The 27,270-nt window shown below is 56.9% G+C and overlaps 1 protein-coding gene across 2 annotated transcripts in view; it reads right to left on the reverse strand.

Annotated features, from left to right (window-relative positions):
- PLXNA2 (plexin A2) overlaps positions 1–21,638 on the reverse strand; it is a 205,678-nt gene extending 184,040 nt beyond the window's left edge. Inside the window, exon 1 of one of the 2 annotated variants that reach the window (XR_011381262.1) lies at positions 21,012–21,602. The gene's annotated coding sequence lies outside the window, so the exon portion shown is untranslated. Of the gene's footprint in view, positions 1–21,011 lie in introns of both variants that reach the window. The other variant, XM_051821302.2, reaches the window with a different exon arrangement.
- Between the last annotated feature and the right edge of the window lie 5,632 nt (positions 21,639–27,270).

The following is a 27,270-nucleotide window of genomic DNA, read 5'->3' on the forward strand; positions in this document are numbered from 1 at the left end:
ACAGGAGGCATGCCCTGGCCTTCTGCAGTGAGGGGAGGGTTGCCCTCTGCCCTGGGGCATGGCCTTCACAGGACAGCAGACCTCAAGGGCAAGTTGAGGGGCCCCATCTTTCCATGCCAACACCACGGTTACCAAGGAGCTCTTCCAGAGCAGAGCTGTGGGCAAGGATCAGGCCTCCTCCTGTCTGAGCTCAGAGGAAGGGAGAAGGAGGCCCACTTTTGTGCTTCTGAGAGGCAGGGCAGTGTCATAGTTAAACATGAGCTCTGAACTTGGGGACTTGCACGCAGATGGGGCTGTAGCTGTGAATATTTGGTGGGGATATTGACCATTCACTGATGCCCTTTTACCATGCATAGACAATGAGTTTCATACAAACATCAACTTCAAAAGATGATGATGATGACATCAGTTAATACGAATAAAGGACTTAGAATAGCGCCTGGCTCATCTGAAGAGTTTGAGATATAATAGCCTTTATGGGGGTACTTCCAAAATTTTGGGGAGTGGCACGTGTCTGGCCTAGCCGTCAAGATGCCTGTGCCCCACACTTCCAACTCTGGATCCTGATTCCAGTTGCCTGCCAATGCACACCCTGGAAGGAAGCAGGTGATGGCTCAAGTAAGTAGGTCCCTGCTACCTTACATGGGAGACATGACTGAGTCCTTGGATTCCGGCTCTGATCCAATTACAGCCCAGACTCCACTGTTGTGGGCATTTGGGGAGTGAATCAGAGGATGGAAACACACTAGCTCGCTCGCTCGCTCTCTCCCTCTCTCTGTCTCTGTCTCTTCCTCCCAAATTAAAAAAAAAAAAAGTAGAAAATAAAATTAAAAGAAGTTTATTTTGGGGCAAGATTTTTTGAAATCCATGCATTTTTTTTTATATAGTACACATTTTCTCTGAACTTTTGGAAGACCTCTGTGTTGGGAGGAATTTATTGTGACAGTTCTGGCTTCTCGCCTCCAGCCACCCTATGATCTAAGAGTGACTTTTCTGGGGCCAGCAACATGGTGCGGCAGATTAAGCTGTTGCCTTCAATGCTTGCATCCCACATGGTTGCTGGTCTGAGTCCCGGTGCTCCACTTCAGATCCAGCCTCCTGCTAACGCACCTGGGAAAGCAATAGTACTGGGGCTCCTGCTCCCACACAGGGGACCCAGATGGAGCTCCAGGCTCCTGGCTTTAGTTTAGTCATGGAGGCCATTTGGGGAGGGAACCAGCAAACGGAAGAGCACTGTCTCTCCCTCTGTCACTCTGTTTTTCAAATAAATAAATCAACCTTGTGTTTTCTAAAAAAGTGAACTTTCCATCCCAGTTTGGTAGGAGTCAGGGCAGTGAATGTATGTCTATGACTTCATTACTTAGTGTTTCTCTCAGCCCCAATTTCCTCCTAGAGTTTTGTTTTTACGATGCCTCTTCTGAGGTAGGCAATGAACATATTAATTTCCAATCCAGGTTTTTGCCTCCCACAGAGACAGAAATACTAAGTGGAGGGTAATATTGTGTGAGATAGGAACAGAACTTACTTAAAACTGTTTTTTATTTACTTATTTGACAGGTAGAGTTAGACAGTGAGAGAGAAAGACAAAGAGAAAGGTCTTCCTTCCATTGGTTCACCCCCAAAATGGCCGCCACAGCTGGAGCTACGTCGATCCGAAGCCAGGAGCCAGGTACTTCCTACTGGTCTCCCATGAGGATGCAGGTGCCCAAGCACCTGGGCCATCCTCCACTGCCCTCCTGGGCCACAGCAGAGAGCTGGAGTGGAAGAGGAGCAACCAGGACTAGAACCCAGTGCCCATATGGGATGCTGGTGCCGCAGGCAGAGGATTAGCCAAGTGAGCCATGGCTCTGGCCCCGAAACAAAACTTATTTAGCAGCGAGGAAATAAACACATATTCTACCCTCGAGTACAGGATGCCCCACACAGAAATCATGAGTGGGCCAAAGTGTTGCCTGTCCATGAGAAAAAGATAAAAAATCCAAAATCGGTACCTCTAGGTAAGAGCAGGAGAGGTCTGTCTGGGCCCTGGCAGAAGGAATGAAGGGGAGAGCGATGCCCCTATGCAGGGTGCATGGTGAAAGAGAGCTCTCTCCTGCCTTCCCTCTCTCTCACCAAGAAGGGGGTGGGCCCCCAATCGGATATACCAATGGCATGGGGTGTGAGAGCACGCGCCCTGGTCCCGCGTGTGACAGGTGCATCCTGGGAAGGTGGGCGTATCAAGCCCACAGTTAAAGAGACAGAATCATCATCTCCCTGGGAGCCAACAGGAGGCATGCCCTGGCCTCCAGGGATACAGGAGTCCCAGCTCGCCCCAACTTTAACTAGCGACGTCATATCCCTTCTTTCTGAGACAGCTCCTCACTCTGCCTAGTTCATGAAGTCACTTGTCACGTGCCTTCTCCAAAGCCAAAACTTTGCCAATCTCTATTCTCCCACCCGTTTCCTTCTCCTCCACCCCCGTCCCCAAACCAGGGCTTGCTGCTCTGGGCCTCTCAGGAGGGCCTCCCAGGACATGTCACCCGGGGCAGTCTGGATGCCAAAGAGAGGCCACGCTTGCCTCTTTGGGAAGCCAGTGCCACTACATATTTTATTTGGAAGGCCCAATGACACCACCTCCCGGATCGGGAGTCAGGAGGCAGGTGTTGGTGACAGCCAGGGGAGGCATCTGATAGCTTCCCAATCAGCTGCCGCAGACGTCAGTGACAAAGCAGGGAGCAAGCGACAGTCAGGCATTTGCAGTTGAGCTCAGCGGAGGACTCTCTCCCCCTGCCGTCCCCTTCTTTTCGGAGGAGGTGGGTGCACATGCTTCAGTGCTGTGACACGGGTTCCATTTTTGCAAAAGCCACCGAGGGAACAGGAGTCAGACTCAGGATCCAGTTGGGCCAAAGCCCACATTAGCAGATCTCACATGCTTGGACCCATCTGTGGCTCTGCCATCACCACTCCATTTCTGTCACCACTATCACCACCATCGACGTCACCTCCAACACCATCCTGGTGCTGTTCCTCTTCATAACCATTACAGTGAATGCTGTTTAATGTTATTACTGCACCTACGAGGTGGCCGCTGCAGCCTTGGCCCCAGGAGCCAGGAGAAAGGCACAAAACTAAAGTCTGTGATGTCAGAGAAGGAGTGAGGTTTGGGGATTCTTCCAACCTGCCTCTCCTCTGTGGTGGAGGGGAGCCTGACCCCACCCCAGCTCTCCTGTCCAACTGGTAGACCTGTAAGGCAGGTGTTCAGGGTGGACGCTGAAGGACATGACAGAATGACTACAATCATGACCTTTTTTTTAAGATGTGGAAACCAAAGGCCACAGAAAAAAAAGCAAGTGGCTCAAGGTGAGCCCAAATGAATCAGGGCCAGGCTGCAGTGAGAAAGCCCAGGTCTTCCTCCCTCAGAGGGGGGGGGGGAGGCTGGGAGTGGGTGACGCTCTCCCTTGAAGCTGTCCTGTCTAGAGGGAATAACGTGTCTTTGGTGGTGGCCCCGTGCTGCACAGAAGTGAGCATGGCATGGCCTGGACAGAGAGGAGCTGCTCAGGGCAGATCCAAAGAGGCCCAAGGTCAAGGGGCAGAGAACAGAAGAGAAAGGCCCCTGTCATGGCAGGGACAATGACCTCTTTCGACCTCCAGGCCCAGGCAAGGTCACCTGACTCGGAGGTCCCAAGCCCAGACAGGTAAGGCTTAGACTAAGCACAGAAAGCTCCTTCTCCCCAAAGGGTCACGGCTGCAATGGAAGAGATGGAAGCCAGACATGCAGGGGTCAGCCTCTCCCGAGGGCCACCCTGGAGCAGCCAGCCACAGAGGCGTGGGCTTTTCTGACCCTGATTTTCCCCAGTGGCCGTCTAGGGGGGAAGCTTACTCAGAGGCTGCAGACTGGTCCTGACGACCTCCGAAGGCTCCATTTGGCCTAAGATCTCTCTGAATCACAAGTCACAAGGATTAAACCTTGCGGACGTGAGATTCCGCGGCCCGCCTGCTTGTCCCCTGTGCACCGCACATGCAAACAGCCCGAGCGCACCCCGACCTCCATCGTAGTCCAGGCACGTTGGGGAGCGCAAGGTGAGCGAGAGGGCAGGCGGGAAGGCCCTGGCGATGCCGGCAGCTGAAAGGCCTCAATTAGAGTGAAAGGAGTTATCTGGTATTTAAATAATTATTAGATTGAAGGAATAATCATGGGTTTGAGCTGATTTTTTCCCCACTGTCACCCTGATGGCGTCTATAATATTATTATTCAAATGCCCATGATTCTCATTGAGAAGAGACAGAGAGAGAGAGAGAGAGAGAGAGAGAGAGAGAAAGGGGAGAGAGGAGGGGAGAGGGGAGGGGAGCAGGGAGGGGAGCAGGGAGGGGGTGGGGAGGGGGACTCATTTAATCTCCATGTGACAGGGCTGCAGGAGGTACGATTAGTCTTTTTCTTATTTCAGCTGTCACTCATGCCCAGACACCAAGATTGTTATTAGCGTATTTTATGCACGCGATGTAAAGGGGAGAGGGGGAGGGGTGCGGGGAGAGGGGAGAGGGGAGAGGGAGAATTTCCTATGGAAAATAACGGGACCAAAGGAACAATTTAGATGTCACTGCTGTACCAGCTGTGCTTGCTTCATTAATCGAATGTCACTTTTTCCCCAGACGCTGGGCTGTTATGTGAAGCTAAGTGGCGATCCCGTGCCCCAGAGAGGAAAGAGGGAAGTGAGAAGAGGGAGCAGGCACAGGGTCTCTGCCCACATGCTGCAGAAGGTGATATGGGTGCGACTGCACCCCCACCAGGGTCTGTCAGGGCAGCGCTGGGTGACAACCTCCAGTGAGTCCCGGTGAGGCCCGAGGGAGGAGTCCCCGTGACAGGGGGTGAGCAGGGAGGGGCTCTGTGCTACAGCTGAGCGGAGCTCTTGGCGGTGCCCTGGCAAAGGCCCCTGCACCCCCCTCCCTAAGTTCATGCACAACAGTGACGGGCACTCTGCCTCCCCCACAGTGGACAGAGGCATGGTGACAGGGCACAGGTGTGGGGCCAGCTACTGGCAAGAGGCAGGATGGCAGGTGTTGGGGTTGAATCGAGTCCCCTCAGCAACCCCGTGTTGAAGTCCTAGCCCTCAGCACCTCAGAATGGTCCCTACCACGTGTCAGGATGTAGGCACTAAGGTGGGCCAGCGCAATCCACGGCTTGGGGCTCGGGGGCCAGAGGCTGACACCCACAGAGGGAAGATGATGCAAATGCCCTTGGGGAGAAGATGGCCATCAACAAGCCCAGGAGAGAGGCCTGGGCCCAACAGGCGCTTCGCTCCCACCCTGCCATCACCAGGATCCGGGACTTCCCAGCCTTCAGAAGGCAAGGAAGTAAAGTCTACTGTTGACAACACTCATCTGTGACCCCGTGTGACAGCAGCCCTGGCAAGCCAGGCAGCCGGGAGCAGTGACGGCCCCTGACTTTGTGGCTCGGGAGTTGATCTTGGAAAGGAAAGGAGTGTATGCACCATGAGCAGTCCCAGGGCCCAGAATCTCGGAGACCCGGCCGGTCGCAGTTCTGTGCGAGCCCAGGGCGGCAATGTGTGCGTCGTTTGGCTTTGAAACCCACTTGCTCTGTGCTTCCCGGCTTCAGGATGGGAAGGGATTCGCTGCTGCCTGCTCTCCATGCACAGCGGGTCCTGACCTTTCTGGACAGTGAATACTGGTCAGGTGCCAGCCTCCCAGCCCTGATGGGCTGCTCCTGACGCCCGGGGAGAGGCCCTCCAGGCTCCCCACCCCAGCACCCGCACTGGCCCTGGGCCCTGTCCTGGGACCACTGCTCTTGACGCAAGGAGCGCCTTCTGCTGTCTCCCCCTCCTCCCTTCTCCGGTCTCCCAGGGTCCCAGCAAAGCATGCAGTGTTTGTCGGCTACTCTCAGAGCTGCAAAGCTCGCAGTTATCCCCCCATGATAAAAGGTTCGGAGGCACACACTTGTCCCTCCCAAGGGCTGCCTGGTCGGGGTGGTGGGAGTAGCTCTGCTCCTCTCTGGGGCACTGGCTTTGCAAAGTCAAAACAAGATTCATTACCCTGGGGCTGGGGGCAAGGAGATACACCGTGTGACCCTGCAGCCCCACCCCATATGTCATGGGCCTGTCAGGAATCTCCCAGAATTCCCTTTATTATCTAAAGGTCACCACCCGGGCAGAGCTGAGAGAGCCGCATGGTGCAAACCAAACTACAGGAGCCATCAATTTCAAGCAGCTGCCTCCCGCCCCCCAGGCTTCCTGAGGCTCTGCCCTCTTCAACCCCCTTTGGGGGAGGTCCCAGGGGGAGCACAGCCCTGCCGTGGCCACCTTCCCCTGGGCAGAAAGAATTTCTGCAAATCTGCAGGGCCCTGAGGCTGTGGGGAGCAGGCCTGGGGAGGTGCCCGCCATCTGCAAGAAGGGGATCTGAGAAAGGCGCCCCCATCCCTCCCCTGCCTCTGAGCAGGACCCTGTGTAACCGCTACAGCGGTGGAGCTGCTGTCTTCGTAACACCATGGGAGGAACGGACAGGAAAAGCAGCTCCTGGGTTCCTTCCACAGGCAGGAGAAAGGATAAAAGTGGGATGGGGCTCAGCCCTGAGGGCCGTGAGCCCCACCGTCACCGCGGCTTCCATTACTAAACCAGTAACAGGGAGCTGCTGTCACTGCTTAGGAATTGCCCGCCACACGGCCAGCTGTACGAGAGGCTCTGGATCCGTGTGGGTGACCGTGACGCCTGGATGGGATTAGCCCCATTGCACAGGTGGAAACACTGAGCCCTTGGAAGGTGGGAAAAGGCTAGCATCATCCAGGCAGGAAACAGTGACTCCCGAGCCCCACACTCCTCCCCACTCTCCCACACTGCCTAGATTTGTAAAATGTACTTTTTTTTTTTTTTTTGCCAGATCCTCATATTGCCAGTCTGGGAAAACTCACCAGAATGTTCAGGGAGACTTAGCGAGGACTGTATTTTAAGGGTCAAGAGTTGAGGCTCCACAGCCTCATCTGCATCTATCCCGAGCTGACCGTTTGCTTGGGTGATGGAACCGGGCTGGTGGGGGCTGGCAGGAGCTGTGGTCATCAGTGCCCAGGTTCGGTCTCGGCAGAGGCAGGAGACTGCAGCTGGTGGTCCCCTTTCAAAGCAATCCCCAGTGACCTTTCCAAAGAGCCTGGAATTGTGTCTTCTGCCTTGTCATCCCCTCCTTCCTAAGGGACAGCCAGGGATTCTTTTGAGATTAAAATGGGGCAGGAGTGCAGGTTTAAAAAAAAAAAAGCCCAACTAAATGGTTAAAGAAATCACAGTCACTCCACATAATGGCATATTATGCTGCCATTAAACATGATGCTTTCAAAGAATAATGACACAGCTCCAGTTCACACTCGTGGCAGGGAAAGCCAGAAACAAAGGCGCGCTGAGCAAAATCCCAAACAAAGCTCCAGGCGCTTGTCTCAACGCCCAGTCCACCGCTGACCCTGAACCCCCGCTCTCTTGCCAGGGAGGCTGTTCTCCTCTCTCTCCTCTGGCCCCCAGGAGACGCCAGGTGAGAGCGCTTCCTGCTTCCTCTTGCAGGCCCCCCTTCCAGTCTGCCTCACACAGCAGCCACCAAGTGGTTCTGGGGACAAGGAGCATTCCCCATCCCAGATGCTTCAACCGTTAACGCCCGGTGGGGCTGCATCTCTAACACCGTCTGTTTCCAGAAGCCAAGGTTCCCCACAATGGACCACTTTCCTTGGAAGCCTGGCGCTGCCTCCCCCAAAAATGATGCCTGACACATGCAGGCCTTCCTGTGAGACAGACCCTGGTGCAGGCCACTGGCAGCTACAATTCAGCCATCGGCGTCCTGGGAAGGGGCGCTTGCACTGCCTCTTCTCTGTGCCGCTTGTCAAACTTTACTAAGCACACGGACAAAGTGCGATGTCACCTGTGAAGCTCCTCCTACGGCTCCTTTCCATTGCCCGGGCAGCTGGAGGATGCCAAGTGCCCAAGTTCAAGTCCTTCCCAAGCGGGCTCTTGCTGCATCTTTTCCAGGCTCACTGCCCGCCTCTCCCACACACTGGTTTACTGTTGAGTTCCGAAATCTCCCTGCAGCTTCCCGTGTGGTCCCTCCCCCTCGAATGTCTCTCTGGACTTTCTTCTTAGTCTAGTCAAGCTCTGCCCATTCTTCCAAGCCTCATCAGGTCTCCAGGGCCTCTCTGCTCCCAGTCACCTTACTCTGCCCCAAAGCACTGACATGGTAGCATGCTTTCTTTATGTGGCTGTATTTGATTTCCCCATTGCACTGGAGGCTCTCTGAGGGCAGGAACAGTACCCCATGCTTCCTAGCATCCCTTGCAAGCCTTACTTGGTGACTGGCCCTCAGTAATGTGCTCAATCTGATTGCAGGGAGCAGCAGGAAGGGGGTCCAGAGTGCTCACCAGCTTCCTCGCCTGGCCCTGCAGCTGCCCATCTGCCCTAAGGAATGCCTTGAGCTGGCATGGCCCAGGGCTTTGACAAAACTGATTTTGTGAAGGTGGTGATGAGGGTGAACGCTTTGGGAAAGATGCTGGCAGTTATTTATTTTGGACTCACTGGGTAGAGAGCAAATGTCACTGGCTCGGCGCAAAGGGTGGAGGGGGAAGATGGGGTAGAATGGGAAGATTCCCGCCGTGTCGTTGAAGAAGGTACATTCCAGACTCGTGCAGGAAAATGCTGACCAGGGGTGCTCCACAGCCACAGCAGATCAGGAAAGCCTCCGATGGCCACATCACGTGGTCAAAAACAGAGTGGGCGGGGAAAGTCAGAACATGGTCCTTTCGCAGAGGAGGGTCAAGGCATTCCGGGGACTCTGCAGGCAGCAGGGACAGGGCTGTGGAGCTGTGGGCTCCAATCTCCTGCCACCACCACTTACTACAAGTGCAGTGAACTTGAACCTGTGTGCTCACCTTTTTGGAGCCTCCCTTTCCTCAGCTGTGAAATGACAGTCCCCGAGGTTGTGGTGGGAATCTACAGGGCATTGGATGTGAAATTGTTTTGTAAACGCTCTAATTTCAGAGCAAACACCAGTAACTCTTGCTCCTGGTTTTGCAGAAACAGTGTACAAGGGCATCATCTCCTTGGCAGCCTGAGCTGACCGCGAAGACGGTGACAAACTTGAACTCTATTCTAGCTCAGGAGAGGGGTGGTCACTACACAATGCAGTGACCGAGTGCCCAGCTCGGGACACCCAGCCCGAAGGGACCTATTGCTACAGGTCCCACCTTCCCCACTGCTCTGACCTGGGGTCCCCAGTAGCCCCCCATGGTGTCCAAGTCACCTTCCCACCTCCTCTCATGGGCTGAGAGTGAGTTAAGGGCCACTTGAGCTCTTGCTGAAGTGTGCCCGGCACCTGTGGCAGGAAAGGAGGGAGCAGAGCTGGAGCCACGGGGAGGAGGGGCTGTGGGTCTCGGCTCCAGCAGCTGGTGCCCCACATGCTCTGGGCTTTTCCCATATAGGGTCTGTCCCGGGTTCAGGAAAGCATTCCTCTTCCTCCCTCATGCACCCTGCCTCCCCTGGTATCTGGAGCTTTTCGGAACTGACAGCCAGCCTTGCCATGCAAAACCCTAACTCTGTCTCGTCTCATAAAGGAGGCAGTGTCCTCACCCTGTACCTTCCCACCTTCGATTTCTATTCTTTGCCTCTCTTTGTCTGAGACGCCCAGCTCTTGCAGAGCAGATCCGGCACTGTCGTGCAGCGTCTCTTGAGTAACAGGCATGTTCACACTCACACACGCCCAGCAGGGGCTGGGCCACGCAGCCGGATACCAGCGCCACGTGCAAACTCAGGGTCCTGGCTGTGCCAAAATGCCCGTGCACTCGGCCTGCAGGACACCGAGACCCCAGCTCCTTAGTGAGGGGCAGGAGACACAGACACGGAGGCCGGTGGGCCCCTCAGCTCCAGGTGGACATCAAGCACCCCCAGGCTCCTGGGAGGGAAAGTGAAGGGCACAATTATCAGAGGGGCTGAGCCGGGGAAGAATGTGCTGTAGGAAGCAGGCGGATGACAGGCCCCATCCCGCTGGGGTGGAGATGAAAAGAACTCCCTGAGTGAGACTCCGCACCCCCCCATCATGATGAATGGGGTGTGAGAGAGACGCCTGGAAAAGGGTAAACAGCCAGGGGGGAACCGAGAGGGCTGGCTGGGGCGGAGGGGCAGGGGCGGCACAGGCTGGGGAGAAAGAATGCTGAGGTCAAAGAGCAAAGCAAATGCTCCAACACGGACGGTCACGCCCAGGCCCTGGCCAGATGTGTGCTGCTGTGCTCTCCGCCCCCTCCCTGCACCAGACACGTTCTGCCTCCTCTGCAGCACCTTTCCCGTGGCGTGTGCTCCTGCATCTCCAAGGGACCCCACTGACCCACGAACTAGCCTTTGTGCAGCGATTTGAAAGGTCCCTAAGAATTTAACAGATGTCACCGAGCAAGCCTGCGAGGTCCACAGTGACCTCAGCATCCCATGTTACAGGTGAGAAGACTTAGGTATATTTATGGATCCACATTTTGGCTAAAATCCCAGATGTGGAGGTGAGACAAGGCCTGGGGCTCCCATGGTTCCACATATCACCCTTGCTTCTCTGCTGCCTGGAGCCACAGGGGCCACCCCGATAGCTCCAAGGAGAGAGTCCCTACTCCAGAGGCCACCCTGAATCATGCTTGAGGATATGCTGTTATCACTCTCGGGGCACTGGGTCGGGGACTAAGGAGCTTGCAAGCCCAGTCGAGGGCCTGGGGAACCCTGTGCAAGTTGAGGGAGAAGACCTGAGGCTAGAAGCGGCTGGGCTGGGAGCCAGGTCTGGCTGGTGGGAAGGGGGGCGGGGGAGGGGCCCCAGGGGCTGGCACAGGTGGTGGCAGATGGCAGTAGTCCAGAAGCTCAAATCTGCAGGGAAAGAGGCTGGCGTGCCAAAGCCCCCCTCCCCAAACTGCCCTACTCGGTTGGGGAGGGGGCACGGGGGCGAAAGCCAGCTGCCAGCTGCCCCCTGAACATGGCAGCACTGCCCCAGTCCCTGCAGCCAGCCCGGGAGATGGGAGACGGGGTGTCTCCTACCTGGCCTGGCTTCCTCTCCCCCACCCCTCTGCTCCTAGCACTCAGCCCTGGCCTCGCTGCTCTTCAATCCCCAGCCATGGCAGATCACTGATTAATTCAGGGCTGTTTAATAACCCTTCTATTTCGATGAAACAAGCTGTCTTGTTTTCTTTATTTTTAACACTGACTTTTCGTTTCTTTGCTAAGCATCTTACTGTCATTTAAATTTCTCTGTCTCCAACCAAGCTGATAATAGACTGGAGTGAGCAGCTGCTTCCGTCCTGCTTATGACAATGATTAGAAGTTAGAGCTGTGTGAGCTGAGAGCTGACCAAATCTCCCTTCAGAGGGTCTGCCCTGGCTTGTAGCGGGAGTGCTAATTTTAACGCGATCGGGAGAATTCAGGCTCCAGGGGAGAGCGGGGCTAATCCCAGGCTAGCCTTCCTGGCACCCTGCTCTGAGGCCAGCCACAGGGGTAGCAGTGTGAGACCGGACTCCACCTCCTTGGGAATTAAGGCCGGGGCTGCAGGTCATTTGTATGGACCTGACACTCACACAGCCCTGCCTTCCACTGAGTTCCCAGCGAGGGGCACTCAAGCTTAGCGGATGAGATGTGGGTGGAGGTCTCTGCTCCAGTGGGAAACCCTCCCAACCTCTGCTTGAATTCCCCAGATGACACAGATGACACAAAGCTCCCTCCTTCCCTAGATGGCCCCTCCCAGGCTCTGCTCTGCCCTCCTTCTGCTATGCCCATAGTGGCCGGTGTGAGTAGGCTTGGTGTGCACACCCCGACTCCCTGGCCACACAGCAAGCTCTCTGAGAGCCTGGACGGCAACTTGCTCCCTCCCATCGTCCTCAGTATGCAGCAGGTACTCTACAAAACACTCGTTCGAGGTTAGGCGGTGCCAGCTGCAAACTCCTTTACTTTCTTCTAACAGACGAGAAAGTGGCTGCCACCCTGAAGCCAGCGCCGTCCCTTCCCCCCAGGGATTGCACAGCTGGTGGAAAGCCTGGCCAGCAATGCTGGGGAAGTGCCACAGGAGCCAGTCAGGTGGCCTGCAATGGTGTGCCCCTCATTCCCTCTGGACCAGCCCACGGCTGCCTGGGAAAGCTGACAGGTGCGCGGTGCACAAACTCTGGCTGGCCCAGCTCTCCCTGCCTCTGGCTCCCAGCAGCTTCCTGAGAGTCGGGAGCTCTGGGCGCCTCCCAGCCAGCACAGTCTGCAGGCAGCTGCTCGGGTCATTGTCTCAGCCTCTTCAAGTTGTGAATGCTGAGTCTATAGAGACCGAAACACAAACAGTGCCCACAGTGCCTCTCGGGGAGGGAGGGGCGGCTTGGCCTTGCCAGAGCCATTGACTGTGCAAATAGCAAGGCTTGCTGTGGATGGAGGAAAGCTGCTTGGAGCTATGAGAAAGAGGGGGGCCTTGCTGCACCGCACTGCCCAGCGTGACCGAGGGACAGGGGGGACGCGCCGAGGGCCTGCAGATGGGCAGAGAGGATGACAGGTCAGTTCTCAGGGGGACACTGCTTCATCGTGAGATGCACCTCAGCCCAGACCCAAGAAAGAGCGACGTGGGGCACACGACGGGGGAGCCAGAGGCTGGCCAGAGGAGGCAGCTCAGACAGGAGGAGAGCATGCCCGATGACGCTGGGCCCAGCCAACCTCGCGGCGAAGCAGAGAACAGTGAGTGGTGACTCGCTGTGTGACTCAAGACCATCCACTCTCCCAGTCTGGACGTGGGTTTCACATCTATTATTTGGGCCTGGGCAAAACCAGCTATCAAATACTCAGGAACCACTCCTACGTGTTCTACGGGAACAACTATTTCTTTTGTCATTTCATTTGGTTTTTTAAGATCACATTTTCCCCAGCAGGCCCCTGGACGGTGCTGGTGGATGTACAGGGACGCCCCCCTCCCAGCCACCTCCCCATGCTCTGCAGGGGGGCCATGACAGAGGTCCTGATCCCCAGCAGACAGCCAAGGCTTGTCCCCGCACATCTGCCATGTCAACCACAGCAACGGCCGAAGTGCCAACCCCTGCACCCCAGGGGCTGGCTTGGGCTCCTGTGATTATTTTTCACACTGTGCCTGCCCTCTCCCTGCCCTTGCTCCGAAGCCTCCTTTCAGGGGTGCTATGAGCCCTAGAGTGTTGGGGGCCCAAGAGACTGGCCTCTTCCTGGCCAGGGGTGGCTGACACCCAGAGCAATACCAACTTAGCCAAACCCCAATCCAGCAAATCCAGAATTCAAATTCCAACCTCCCTGGTTAAACACTCAACCATGAGCCCTGCCTGTGGCCTCATTGCCAAGGTCACCATCAGCTTTCCTGTTTCCAGGCTCCACGGAGCCTTCTGGCCTTGCTACCTTAGCACACAGAAGTTCTCTAAATAGAATCTTACTTCTCTCAGAAAATTCCAAAATATTCAGTGAGAGACAGAGGGAGAAAGAACAGTCCTAGCTTGGTTTTAATTCCTGCTCTACATTTTGGAAGAGCTTCCCATGTTCATAGTGATCTGCACCTTTCTCACTCCCCCACCCCCATCTTCCTATGCGTGGTTCCAGAAACAAAGGCACTGGGGCAGTCACAAGACATATGCATCCCCATTGTACAGAGAGGAGAACTGAGGTGCTGGCTCAGAGGCAGAGGCCAGTTCTGCTGGAGTGTCTGGTGGCTCCCTCCTGCCCCTCTCCTGTGAGCACTGACCAACAGGTGAGAAATCTTTCAGGAAGTGGCAAGAGCTGCAGTGTGAAGGGAAGCCCTTTATTCCTGAGGCAGTTGCCCTGGTCTTTGACACCTGACCATCTGTTCTGACCCTGGAAGCAGGGCCCACATCTCAAGCCCCAGGTGTCATTTCCTTCCCCAAGCCCCCAGGCCCAGGAAGCTGGATGCTTGACAGCCTGCGGCTCACCCGGAGTGGGTCGGTGGACTGGGATTTGCTCCATTTCCTGATCAACCTCAGAGGGGAGCTGGCCTTGCAGCCGCCGCCACTCTGGAGGCGTGGGTTTTAATCCTGCAGAGAATGAAGGAGATGGCAACAGCAGTGGGGGAGAGGGGGGGCACAGGCCGGTCATCTCATCAGGGCACTGGGACATCTCAGGGGGCCTGGCTCCTCGCAGAGGCCTGGTGCCCTTTGCTAACTCAGGCCAGGAAAGGGATCTGGTCTTCCTGCCTGGCCCTGGGCTGGGCTCCACCTAAGAGCCCTGTGTGTTTTCCATGACATTCAGAAAATAGGCTCTCCTCCTCCAGGTAGCTTTGTTCCTCTGGAGGGGAAAATGAGAAGCTGGGGGAGCGGCTGGGGGGAGGTGGGAGGTCAGAGGTCAACGCAATATTTACCCAGCCCTGCAGAGGCCTTTCGCTTTCATGAAGCAGGAAACGACTTCAAAGCAGCCACATCCCCTCTTGCCACTTGTCTGTCCCTGGTCCTCCTGCCTGTTTTTGTACACAGCCCTTCCTCGCTGCCTTGTAGGGAGGAACCCCGGGCCTGGCCTCCTGCTCCGAGATACTGAGCCTGCTCAGTCACACAGCAGTTGTAGGCTGTCTCTGGAAGGTGCTTGCTCACGCTGGGCGTGAACTGTGTGCCCCTGGGAGATGTGCAGGAGGCATGGGGCCTGCACTTCCTTCCCTGCAGCCCCTGTCCCACCGCTAGAGCAGGAGCAGTGGCTGGAGGTAGGGAAGGCGCCAGACACAGAGAAGATCTGACAGAGCTTCACAAGGTGTGGGTGTGTGTGTGTGTGTGTGTGTGTGCAAACGCCTTCTCTCCAGACATGCAGCCACACACACTGCCTAATTCTCCAAAGTTCAGATCCTTCTCCAGGTAGCAAAAAGGAGGGCGGAGGTGGCCCACAGAGTGGCCACCCCTGCCCGGCCAGGGAGCAGAGGTCAAATGTGAATTTTCTCTCCCAGCTCCTCATGAGTTCAATCCGGTAACAGCAGGGCACTTCCATGCGAGGGACCTAGGGACGGGGTGAGTAATAACGCTTCCTGACTAAGCACACTGCACCGGAAGGGGATGCAATGTACACAGAATACACTGCGGGAAGCCCTGGGGATCAGGTACCCTGGGGTGTACCCGATGTTGACTAAGAGGGAAACAACGCACCATTGGTGTTACCCATCCCAAGTCCACGAAGGAGAACAGCATGGGGTGGGGGCGGGGCGGGGGAACTAGAACTTGGGCAGGGGTGGTGCTGAGGGGCTGGCCAGGTAGGGCCCCAGAGCTGCGAAGTCCTCAGGCCCCCGAGTCTCTCTCCCGGAGCCCTGTACCACCCATGGCCTGGGAGAGAAGCTTTGAGGAGCTCCCTGCCCTGGCTTCCACTGAGCCCCCAGTCAGAGTCCAGGCTGCCTCCTCCCACAGGCACTGCGGGGACTCGGCTCATGCACCTGTCACTCCCCGCAGTGTCCCGTCTCTTCCTGCGCCATCCTGTGCTAGCAGCTCTACAAGTGCGCGCAAGCCCTCTGTGTTTAAACTCCAGCGGATTCCGATGCCTGCTCTCAGTGTGGGGAGCAAGAGGTGGGGTCATTCAGAGGTTCTCGCCCCTCTCTCAACCCCTCCATACCCACACACGAAACTGAGGTGGAGAGAGCGAGCAAGCGAGCGAGCAAGCCAGCAAGCAAGAGGCTGTTTAAACATAAAAAGAGAGAGCCTGGGAGTATAATTGCTCAGAGGAGGCTGAGAAGTGCTTGAGAGAAGGCGTGTGTGTGCGTGTGTGTGCATGTGTGTGCGTGTGTGTGTGTGTGAGTGCGTGTGTGTGCAGGCAGGCATATGTGTGGAGGAGGAGGGTCACAGAGGGGAGAGAAACGTCTGCAGCTCTCACTCTAAACCCCCAGGATCCCCCCCCTTCCTTCTCAAAGTCAAGTTGAACTTTCCAAGGGCGACTCCGCTGCCTTTTATCACTCATCCTGAAAGTAATTTTAGCCAAGGAAAAGCGGGATTAAACTTTCATAACATGATACATTTATCTTGTTTTTCTTCTTTCTTTTCTCTGTCCTCCCTCCCCGCTCCTCGACCCCCAGGTAAACTGGAGCCAAGTGGAGATGGAGTTTGAGCATCAGGGCACACAGCATGTCAGGCCCCCTGCTTCCGGATTTTTTCATTCCAACGGCGGACACTTATTATCTCCTTGGATGAGAAAGGCCTCTGGACTCTGTGCTCCCTCGATCTCTCTCTCTCCCTCTCTCCCTCCCTCTCTCTCTCTCTCTCAATATTGTCCTCTACTGAAATGAAAAGGGGAATTATAATTCAGAGAAAGGCTCCCACAGAGAGTATGAAGACAGAGATTAAATCAGTGATACAACGTTGCCACGCGCTCCGTCTCGCAAAGCCCTTCTTTACAAAAAGTCTCCTCGGGAGCAGTTTTGCCACCACCTGAGAGTGCCTGGAAAATCTGCCCTTACGGACACCGGGAGGGCCTGGGAAGGCGCCTTGGGGATGGGCTGAACCTCTGCTGCTGACCGAGAAAAGCCAGTGGGCTGGACCGCCCGCTAAGTTGAGAAGGCCCCGGCCTGCCGCCCTCCCACCCCAGGGCAGGCGTCCTGTCCTGTCTGGGCAGGCCTCTCCGGAGCGGCCCAAGACCCTGCTCACAGGGCTTAAGGCTGCGGGCGCCTTCCCAGCCCCTGCAGGCAGACGGGGGCCCGGAGGTCCCTGAGCAATAGGACCCCACCACTTGCGGTCTCTGGGTAGTGACAGCTGGCAATTTCTAATGCATCTCAGCTATTTCCCCCCCCCCCAAAAAAAAAAAAAAAAAAAACAAAAAAACACCAAAAGCACAAAAGCCACTGTTTCAGCCCAGCCTGATTCTCACGAGTCCCCTCTAGTGGAGAGAACCTGATACTGCGGCGTCCCCGTGGAGCCCAGAGCCGCCCCAGGCCAGCGGAGCCTTGGTGGCTCTGTTCTCCAGCTTTCCCTCCGTGCTGGGGCTCGGCTTGTCCTTGCCGGCCTCCCTGCCTTTATCTTCCCGCTCTGTCTCCCTGCCGCTCTCTGTTTATCCGAGACTTTGTCTACATCTCGACTTCCGCCCGGCCACGTGTGTGCCAGCTCCTGCATCCGGAGCTGCACTTTGGTGCACCTGCGGGTCTTCTCTGAGGTTCTAAATGCCAGGAGTCTGCCTAGCTCAAGATGCTTGGGAAAGACCTAGGCTCAAATGGCCTGAGCCCAGAAGGTCAGCACAGGGACCCAGGAACTGGAGCCAGAGAGAAGCCCTGGGAAGACTAGGGCTGCTGCAGAAGAACCCCCCCTCCTCCCCCCAGGAAGCACACTCCGGCCTTTGAAGCTGTGTGTACCTGAGCTCGGAGTGAAACCAGCTGGTGCCACTCCATCAGTCCTTCCCACCAGCCTGCCTGCTCCTGGGCCTCCCAGCCACTCAGACAACTGACAGTGCCTGCCAGGGTGAAGGGACAGCTGGCATGGGGTGAGCAGAGTGTCTGGGGTTGGGGGTGGGGAGGAGAGGGAGGGAAAGAGGTAGGTGGGGCCAGGGCCCATGCCTGGGACTGGGAAGGACAGGGGGGAACACCTGCTGGCTCTCTGGGTTTCCCAGAGATATGCTTTCAAGCAGGCGGAGATACGGCCAGGGCAGGGCAGGGGTTAATGGTTAACCAACTGCAGGAGCTGGAACTTGAGCAGTGCTCCGGCCCAAACCGGGCTCTCCCCACTCCCTTCCCCAATAGGGACCCTGCTCCCCAACAAAGAACTTTCTCGCCTCTATTTCTTCCCTCGAATTCCAGATGGAGCAGTGCAGAGCTAGATAAAGAGGTTCCATATGCCCAGATGCCAGGGGAGGGGGCCCAGGGAGCCTGGGGCTAAGCCGAGGAGGGAGGGGTATCCCCTCTCACCGCCACCCCTGCGGGCGAGCATCTTGGGACCAGCTGTTTGACCCCTTTCTCTCTGTCTCTGCAGGGCTCACCTTTAGAAATGACCAGAAAAGAAGTGGACACACACCCAGCCCTCATTTACTCTAATCAGGCATGAAATCTTTGTAACTAAGTGAAAAAACTGTTTCCCATAAGGGAATGGTTCCATTCATCATTGTTTGAACTGAGCATATGTGAAGGGGAGGACAGAATATTCACATATAATGAATTGATAACAGACTGCCCAGGGTGAGGGTGGGGGTGGGGGGCATGGCGTGCACATGAGCTGTAAAACCCAGCACCTCGAAGCCTGTTCCTACCAGTTTCCCTATGGACAGTCCTGAATTATTTCTAGTTAACAGACTGTAACACAATGCTCCAGTCTCTTTATGATCAGAATGGGGGTGGGGTGGGGGGCTGGCTTGAGCTGCTGGTCTCCATTTGTGCCCCAGTCTGTGTATGCGGAGACAGCTGTGTGGCAATGCAGGAAGACAGCTGGGGGTGTGTGTAGGGGGGGTGATGTTGGAGACACGGATTGCCTCCCCCACACCAAATTATATCTTGGGGAAGCAATCATAGAAAACGTGGTAGGACAGAGACTGTGAGGCCCCGAACAGCGACAACTCCAGCGCCATAAATATTCCACGGTACCTGAACGGGTGCGTCCGGGCTGCTGCCGGCGGCTGCCTCGTCCGTTTAACCATTGTCACCCGTTTCCCCTCCCGCTCCCGCGTTTGCGTCCACCATGCCCATGAAATAAACATCAGCTGAATAATCAGAAGTATTTGTTCGCGAGAAAGGGAGCTCGCGGAGAAGGGGCTGTTCGTTACCGGTTTTCTTTTTAACCTCATTTTGAGCGCGGACTTCTGGAAAACAGATGGTGAACTTTTACATCCACCTCTGCAGCTTCTGATGGTCAAGAGAGTGGGAGGGCGAAAGTTCCCTGGTGTTCCAGAGACAGGGGTGGTGGCGGGCCAGCTGTGACATGGGAGCCAGCCTTGCAATGACATGCCTTTGGCCCATGGACGGGCAACCTCACCATTTACTCTCCGTTCCGAATGGGGCTCAGAGGCCTGGTTCCAGGCTGTGAGAGACCCCTTCCACCCTGCAAAGAGAAAGGCCAGCGTGGATTCGCCTGGCCGGACTCTGCGCCCTGGACATGGACCTTTACTCTTCCAGACCCTACAGCTTCTCCGCAACTACGCCCCTCCACATGGCTCCAAACGGCATTCAACTGCTCTGCAAGCCAATTTGCCCCCGTCCTAATGCAATTTGCAGGGGACAGTGAGGGAGCAGAGGGCCGTGTGCATTGCCCTCCCTTTTTGAATGGCTGGTCCCTGAAAAGGATGGGTTGTGCGACAGTGGGGACTGGCTCTAGGTAATGCTGGCTGGCCGCAGCAGGGCCAAGTTCTGGAGCAGGGCGAGTTGGAGGTAACAGAGGTGGTAACGCCAGGTGGAAGAAGGGGACAGGAAGGCAGCCCCGTCCCTAGGGTGTCTGGGCAGAGTCCACCCTGATCCTGAGGTCCCTCCCCTCTGTCCTCAGCCTCCTACCCCTGCAGGCTGCTGCAGGAGATCACAGGTGATTGGTTCAAAAGGTGCACCGTGTAGAGAGGGGAAAGTTAATGAATTCTTCTCTCTTCTTGCCTGGAGGTCAGAGGCGAGGGGGCTGCCAGCAACTCCAGAGCTTTCTGGGGTGATCACACAACAGTTGTGCATTTCAATTAGGAAAAGCTGAATTCCCCCCGCCAGGGCTGTCTCTTCTGTCGGCGCTCAGAGGAAGGCCCCAGAACCCAAAGCCAGCCCAGAGGGAAGAGTGAAGTTTCAAGGTCTGGGAAAGCAGCCCAGCGAGACAGGAGTCTGCTATTGTGTGGGGAGGGGAGAGCTGAACCCGACACCGGCTCCGCAAGCGCGCACCGGCGCCCAGCCCGGGGACTCAGCTGTGTCGCCCATACACCCGTTGTCTCCTCTGCTCCTGAGTACTGGGGGGAGTAACCCACCCCAAATGTCTGTGGCTGCCTTCAGACGAAGGAGCTACAGCAACCTGACCCCAGCTCATCCTGCCTTAGGTCCCTGCAAACCCACGACCAGTGCCACATTCCCTAGAGTCTGGGGTCCCTCCAGGAGACCAGAGCATATTCCCATAGCCAGTTCTTGGGGGTTCTCAATTTTGGACCGTTAACTGACCTGGAATCCCAAGTCCGCTACCCGGTTCCCCTCCCCCATTATCTCCCCTGTTCCTTTCCCGGGAGCTGAGTTCTGTTTGCACAGGCAGCTCCTAGGGCAAGGGTCGTGCCAAACAGGTGGACATTTTTTTTTTTCAGCGCCCTGGAATGGCAGTTTCCGGTGACTCCCTGTGGCCGTCTAGACCGTGATGAACGTTTACAGAAACTACCTGTGGGGTGGGTAAGAAGGGGCCAGGATTTTCTAGGACCTCTACATCACTTGTGGGGTGGGGCAAGCCAGAACACACCGAGGGAGGCAGTCGCAAATGGTTCGCAGGCTACTCCAACCCGAGGCAAACTCCCGCTTCCAGCCTAGCGCTCCCACTGGGGGCTACGCTGAAGCACGACCCCCTCATTCGGAGCCTTGCACTCGCTCTCTGGGCCTTCCCCAACTCGCGCCACTGATGCATTCCTCTGCCCCTGATTCCAAGTCCCTGATCGCGAAGGAAGGGCCAGCGGCCGCCAGGGACTCTGGCACCGGAGTGAACGCCCCCACATGGATCTCGGGCCACAGTGGCCGGGGGCTGGTCTTGCTCGCGCCCCGGAGGCCCTGCCTGGGTTCCAGCTCTCGGGGCAACCTCGCCGCGCCCTCCCTCCCACCCCAGGCTCCCCAAAGCCGCAGCGTGCCAGCAGGTGCTCGGTGCAGGCAGGCGCGCCACGGAGCGCTGCCGCCACCCGCAGTCCCGGGCTAGGCAGTAGCCGGCGGCCGGCGGGGAAGCCCGGCGGGCAGCGGCGGCGGCGGCTGCGAGTCCACTGCACTCGCGCGCACGCCGCGTTCCGGTAGCCAAAGTAGCCGAGCCCGCGCGCGGAGACTCGCCCACCGCGGCCGAGCCCGGGCGCCTGGGGCCGGGACCCGGGAGAGGCCGGGCGCGGGAGGAGCCGCCCGTGGGGGCGTGCGCGCGTTTGGGGAGAGGGCGGAGGGCGCCCGGCCGCGCCGCCGCTTACCCAGCTCGGCGACGTCGGTCTGCCCTTCCGTGCCTGTTCCGTGTGCCTCGGCCGCCGGCTGCCGAGGGCTGCGCGCGCCCCTCTCCTGCCCGCAGCTCCGAATCACGGGGACGACCAGATCCACATGGAGTCCGAATGCATTAAGACCCACGTCCAGCCGGCAGCCACTTATCTGTATTCCTGGAGTGGCCCCTCGGCGTCGGCTCCGCGCGTCCCTCCGTCCTCCGTCGCCCCGCGGCAGCCCGGCCGGTGGCTGCCGCCCAGGGGGCGTGTGGGGGTGGCCGGCGAGGTCCCTCCCGGGCAAGCAGCAGAGCCCCCGGCTGTCTTCAGATTTTTCCAGCGCCACTTTCCGGGCTCCTCTGACATCAGCCACCGCGGCGCTTCCTTCCCTTCTGGCTCGCCGGGTCGTTCACAGCCCCATTTCCTCCGGGAGCCCGGCTCTCCGGAGCTCAGATTCCGGGCTGCGCTCCGCTCTCTGGGCGCCCGCGCTCCTGGCCGCTGCCCTGCTCGCGGGGTCTCTCTGCCGATCGCCGGCGCTCCGGGTTGCCAGGTCCCCGGCGACTGCGCTCCGCCGCCCTCCCGCTCCAGTCTGGCGCGGACCCGCTGCGCCCGGCAGCTCGGGCTCCCGCGGCGGCGGCGGCGGCGGCGGCGGCGAGCCCTCGGCGCCGGCCTCCCTATATTACCGCGCAGCTCATTATCATAGAGGCCGCGCGCCTTAACCCGCTCGCTGCCGCCGCGCCCGCCCGGGCTGGGGCCGCGCCCGCCGCTGGCACCGCCCGCCGCCGCCGCCGGCCCCCTGCCCCCGGCCCCGCCCGCACGGACTTCCCCCTGCGCGAGCTGTCAACAAAGGAGGAGCAGGGTTGGCACCGGAGCCTGCCCGGTGCCCGGCGCAGCGCGGACCCGCCGGCCACCTTCTGGGGGGCGGGAGGGGGCCGGAGACGCCGCCGGGGCCTGGGGAGGCGGGTCGGGGCCTGGGCGAGCCCCGGCGGCTCAGCCTTCGGGAGCGCAGGCCAGAGCGGGTGAGGGCATCACCTGTCGCCGCGCGCGTCCTGCGCGCCGCCCTATGATCTTGGATTGGAGTGAGGGGCGAGTCGGAAGGAGCAGACCGCGGCCGAGGCGGCTGAGACACGGGTCTCCGGGCGTGTGGGGGGGGGGCATGGGGGTGCACATTTCCGTCTTTGGATTTCAGAAAGCCAACGGGCTCTCGGGTGAGGTTTGAAGTTGTTGCTATTAATGATTATTTTCAGCCTGCGAGGAAGAGCGCCGCTTTCTCAATCCCAAGCTTCCGGCTGGGTCAGGGACCCAGGGCTTCCGGCAAGTCCCGCCTAGGATGGGGGCGGTGGGGACGCGGGAGGGAGCTCGTTTGATTCGGGCCCCGGGAGCCCGCCTGGCAGGGGGAAACAGAGCGCTGGCGGTTAAGATAACTTATTTGAATAACCTGAGAGCACAGGTTTCTGGATTCCAGTGGCAATCACACGTCGGGGCCCCGCCGGCCACCGCCGGCGCGCCGTCCCGTGGCCGTGTCCCCGCATCCCCGGGGCGCGGCTCTCCCGTGGGGCCTGCGAGCTGGACCCCAGCGAGGTCGCGGGATCTGCGTGGTCTCTTCGCCGTGAGAGCGCACGCGAGTTTACTCCACACGTCCGGGTGCTCCGAGCGGCCTCCTCTACTGCCCCCTCGTGGCCGCGGTGCTCAGTGGTATAAATAGAAGACCCCAAAGTGTCCCTCCGGAAACCCTAAGAGCGCCGCGCGGAATTCAGAGCACCGAGGCCAGGGTGGGGGCGGCGGAGGCTGGAACTCAGCCGTCACCTGGTCCAAGGGCCCTCCGGCCTTACAGAGTTGCGGGAGTCTAGATTCCGCTCCAACATAGGCAGCGCTGAGCTTTTGGCTTCAAAAGTGCATCCTAATTAAATAAAAGGTGCGTCCCTGTAACTTTTGTAGACTGCTCCTGATTGAGTCCTGTGGGGTCACGAAGATGCCACCTGTCCCTGCTTCTTGCTTTGAACTTTTTAAGCAGTTATTGTTGGTAACACCGCAGGCCATCGTCATATTGACCCTTTATTATTAAGTAGATCATGTTTATCTTTGGGTGAACTGATTCTAAGCTGAAATTATTTATGTAGGTGATTTTAAGAAGATGCGGGGGCGGGAGATGTTTGACACAGCCGGTAAAACGGCTTAGAGCTTCTTCATCCCATGTCAGAGTGTCCGGGTCTCAGTCCTGGCTCTGCCCCTGAGTCCAGCTTTCTGCTGAGTATAGCCTTCGAGGCAGCAGATGCTCAAGTAGTTGGGTCCCTGCTACCTACACAGGACACTGGGATTGAGCTTATGTCTGGCCCAGCCCCAGCTGCTGCTGGCATCTGGGAAGTGATCCTGTGGACAGAAGATTTCTTTCTGTCAGTCTCTCTCTCTCTCTCTGCCTTTAAAGTAAAAAATAGATAATATTTTTTTTAAATAAAGGCCATCAGTGATATACAAAGTTCTATTCATAAAGAAGATGCTAGAAGATTCTGGAACATTATTCCATTTGTTCCATGTGTGGAGCCTCAGTCTGGTCAGCTACCCATAAGGCCACCAGCGTGAGGGTTGGCAATATCTGATTGGTCAAGCTCACAGCTGAAACTTAGACTCCTCAGGTCCTAAGTCAAGTGCAGAGTGACTCTGGGAGAGAGAGGTCACAGCAGCTCCCCATGCCGCAACTGAATCACCTGTTAGGCAGGTTCCAGTACAATTTGAATAATTTTCTGATATTACTCCCCATCCTTGTGGGATCAGAGATAAATTCTAGAATGAAGAGCAAGGAAGCATAAAATGAAACAGACTCCCCCATACACCCCAGGTGTCACCCCAGTTTTTCTCTCCCCTTCCAGAATAAAGGGGGAGAAGGGAGAGGAAGGAAGGAGGAACGCAGCTCACAGACAAGAGAGCACTGCACAGATGTGGGGCACAGTGCCACCCACTCTCCGCCTTCCCCCTGGACAGGATGTGGGCGCGCTGACCCATTCCACTGGCAGGCACCCTGGTGGAGGCTCCCTAACTCCTTGAGGTCTCTGGTTATCTGCCTGGAAATGTCTACCCTCACTCTCCAGAGAGCTGAGGGAATTAAAACAGATGTATGTAAAAGTATTTGGAGAATTAACAATATCATTAACATGGAGGCACTGTTACTCTTAGTGTTAATAGGCTAGAAGAAATACGGATCTTAGTAAAACACGTAATTATAATCATATACTTTGGGAATTAAGCGAATTCCGGTTCTTGGTTTGTATTTTGATATAACATCCTCTGAGATAGTGAGCCTCTGGTCTTTAAAGATGCTCAGATAATCCCTTTTTGATCACCGGGCACGTATTCATTCATTTATTCCGCAGATATTAAGTTCACATTTATGAGCTCTCTTCCTTTAATGGGACTATATATGGTACAGAATTACCACTTCAGCACACCACAACTTTTTATTTCAGAACGGGTGGGAAGTACTCTTATCTGCTAGTTTCCTCCCCAAATGCCCCAACCAGCCAGGACTGGGCCAGGGTAGAAGCCAGGAGCTGGGGACTCAATCCAGTCTCAGTCCAGTTCCTGGGTGGCAGGAACCCAATGACTCGAGCTGTCCCTGCTGTGTTCCAGGATCTGCATCAGCAGGAAGCTGGAGTCAGGAGTTGGAGCTGGGAAGCAAACCTAGGTGCTCAGATGTCTAGGACATGATCGGTCATCTTTACCATTCTCTTAAACGCAAAGCTAGATACCCACTCCCAGCACCTAGTTAAAAAAAAAAAAAGCTAATCTCACAGACTACACGCTCTGAAATTCGTCTATGTCTGCCAAACTCAAGTTTTCTTGCATCTGTTCGACCCTCTAGTAGTCTTCCTCATCTTGTTCAGATAATGTCAAACCCTGGGGACTGACCAGTCCTTGGCCAGTGCCTCATCTCCATCACGAGGGCCAGCTGCAATTCAGCCCAACGTGGGCGAATACTACACAATTCATAATCAATTGAGTGTGTGAGTGAATGGGGAAACATCTGTCTTATGCCAAATCTTCATCTTTGGAAAATCAGAGCAAGCTCAGGACGGTTCTCCTTGCTAGCCTTCCTGCCGTCACCTCCTCCAGGCAGCCTCCTCTTCCGAGCATGGTGTCGGAACCTCAGCCTAGGCAGACCACCGGTGGCGGCTGAGTTGTTAGTCCGCTGCCTGGATCTGTTCTTTACTCGCTAGTAGCTGGGCGACTCTGGCAGGAGGACAGGAGGAGTGGGGATGCGTGGAGCCACGGCATTCTCGAATGGAACTGCAGCTGTCTGATGAGAAATGGTCTTTCTCTTGAGCAAGGCAAAGCCGGCCGAGCTGCTGCAGGCTGCACTTCTCAGCCCGGGAGTCGCCTGCCCTGACCCTGCAAAGCGAGCGCTGAGGCTCTGCCACCTGGAGAACCAAATGGGCAAATGGCTGCCTCCCAGGGAAGCCCTCTCTGTCACAGCAGCAGCTCCAGCCCCACAGATAAGATGCCAGTACGGTAGCCCCTCGGATCGCGGGAGGTATTTTTGGTGCTGGAAGCTTGCCACACTTTGGCAGGCTGGAAGCATCAAGTCTGCTCTCTTCAGAGGTGGGGAGTAGCAAGGCGTCAGTGCTTAGCGTGGGCAGGCCGCCTGCTGGTGTGTGCGTGTGCATACGTTCAGGGAGCCTTGAGTGGGCTGGGGGCTGAGCCTGGGGGGCCGTGGTGGGAGGGCAAGTGGCTCCTGCTTGCCAGCCTCAATGGTGAGCTATGGGTGGTGCATCGGCCGTGGCCAGGCTTGTGTCAGGTTCGGAGACTGAGACAGCCGATGCCACCACCAGCTCGATCTCTCTTTCCTCACTTGTCCTGATAGATCTGTTCTGGCCTGGCCACCCTGAGAGGCAGGAGAGTGTCGCCTTTGTGGGGGGGTGCTTCTTTCCACCACACTGCACCTCGCCTTGGCCCCACAGACACTGCCCGGTAGCCACAGTGGTGGAGAAGCCGCCTCCTCCACCCCCCACATTGTTGGGCACAAAGGGGTTGGTGTGACAAGGCAGACGTGAGTGTGCGGGTCAAGTCCTGTGAATGGAGGAGAGAGAGCGGAGTGCTTGGGTGGGTTCTCAGCCTGGCAAGGGGGCTGGAGCCTGGGACCCTGGCTGGGACGGCGCACCTGCTCCGGGATTCTCAGCACCACCTAAAGGCATCACCCTGCTCTCTCCTCCCCTCTGCCGCCTTCACCAATCCCACTTTCCTGGGTACTTTCAACAGCAGCAAACCTGTTAAGGCTCCAAATCAGACAAGGCAGGATTTCACTCCTTTCTCACGGAGCCTCCCACGAGCAGAGCTTGTGTCCCTGCATGCCTCAGCCTCGCTTCCTGCCCTTGCGGCCATCCTGCAACCCTCTGGGAAGAGAATATTGTCCATGCAGCCCAGGCAACGGCAGCCCCCAACCGTGGGGGCCCTGGAAACTTTGCTGTGGTGGGGGGCAGAGAGTCTGGACTACTGGGCTTCAGGCTTGGAAGGTGGAAGCTGGGTCAGGTCCTGGCCAAAGCTCAGGACTTTGCTGCTTCCCTGTGCTTTGCACTGTGGCTCTGAAAAATGGTCTTCCTCTCTTGTTGAAAGGAAGATTCTCTTCTAAAAACATTTCCAAAAAATGAGACTCTGGCCATTTAGTCATGCAATCCTTGGCAGTGTCTCAGCTGCCTTAGTTTCTTCATCTATGATGTGGAAATAATGCCCTTTGCCTTGCATACCTTGCAAAATTCGCAAGACACTGCAAAAGGGCTTTTGCTTGGTGCTCATCCGGATCACAGTGAGGTTGTCTGAAAAGCCCCAAGTTCCAACCAGAGGAAATCTTGCTTCCCAATTGTTGCAACCAAAGTTCATTCTCTGGTTTGGTTTTCAGAGACACAGCTGCCCCCCCCCAATCCCCTTTGTTTATGGGGTGATTGCATTGTCCAGCCCCACCCTAACCTCCATTCTCAGTGCTCCATGGGGAGATTCTAAAGAGCAAGAGGGATCCTGGCTAGCTCTCTTCCCAATTGGAAGCACAAAGCACGTGTATGGGCAGCTGGCTGTCATTGCTAGGCAGTCCACACACACACACACACACACACCCTCCCAAGCAGGAAGAGAAGGGTAGGGGTGCCGTAGGAAACACCCCTCAGTTGCATGGCAGTTACAACAACCCTGACTCTCGCCGGCTGAGATACATTTTGAAGATGCACTTTGGGGTCCTTTCCTGTTCCACAGCCCTCACCATCCAGGCAGCCCCTGA

Source organism: Oryctolagus cuniculus, chromosome 13 (genome assembly GCF_964237555.1).
Source record: "Oryctolagus cuniculus chromosome 13, mOryCun1.1, whole genome shotgun sequence".
Taxonomy (NCBI): domain Eukaryota; kingdom Metazoa; phylum Chordata; class Mammalia; order Lagomorpha; family Leporidae; genus Oryctolagus; species Oryctolagus cuniculus.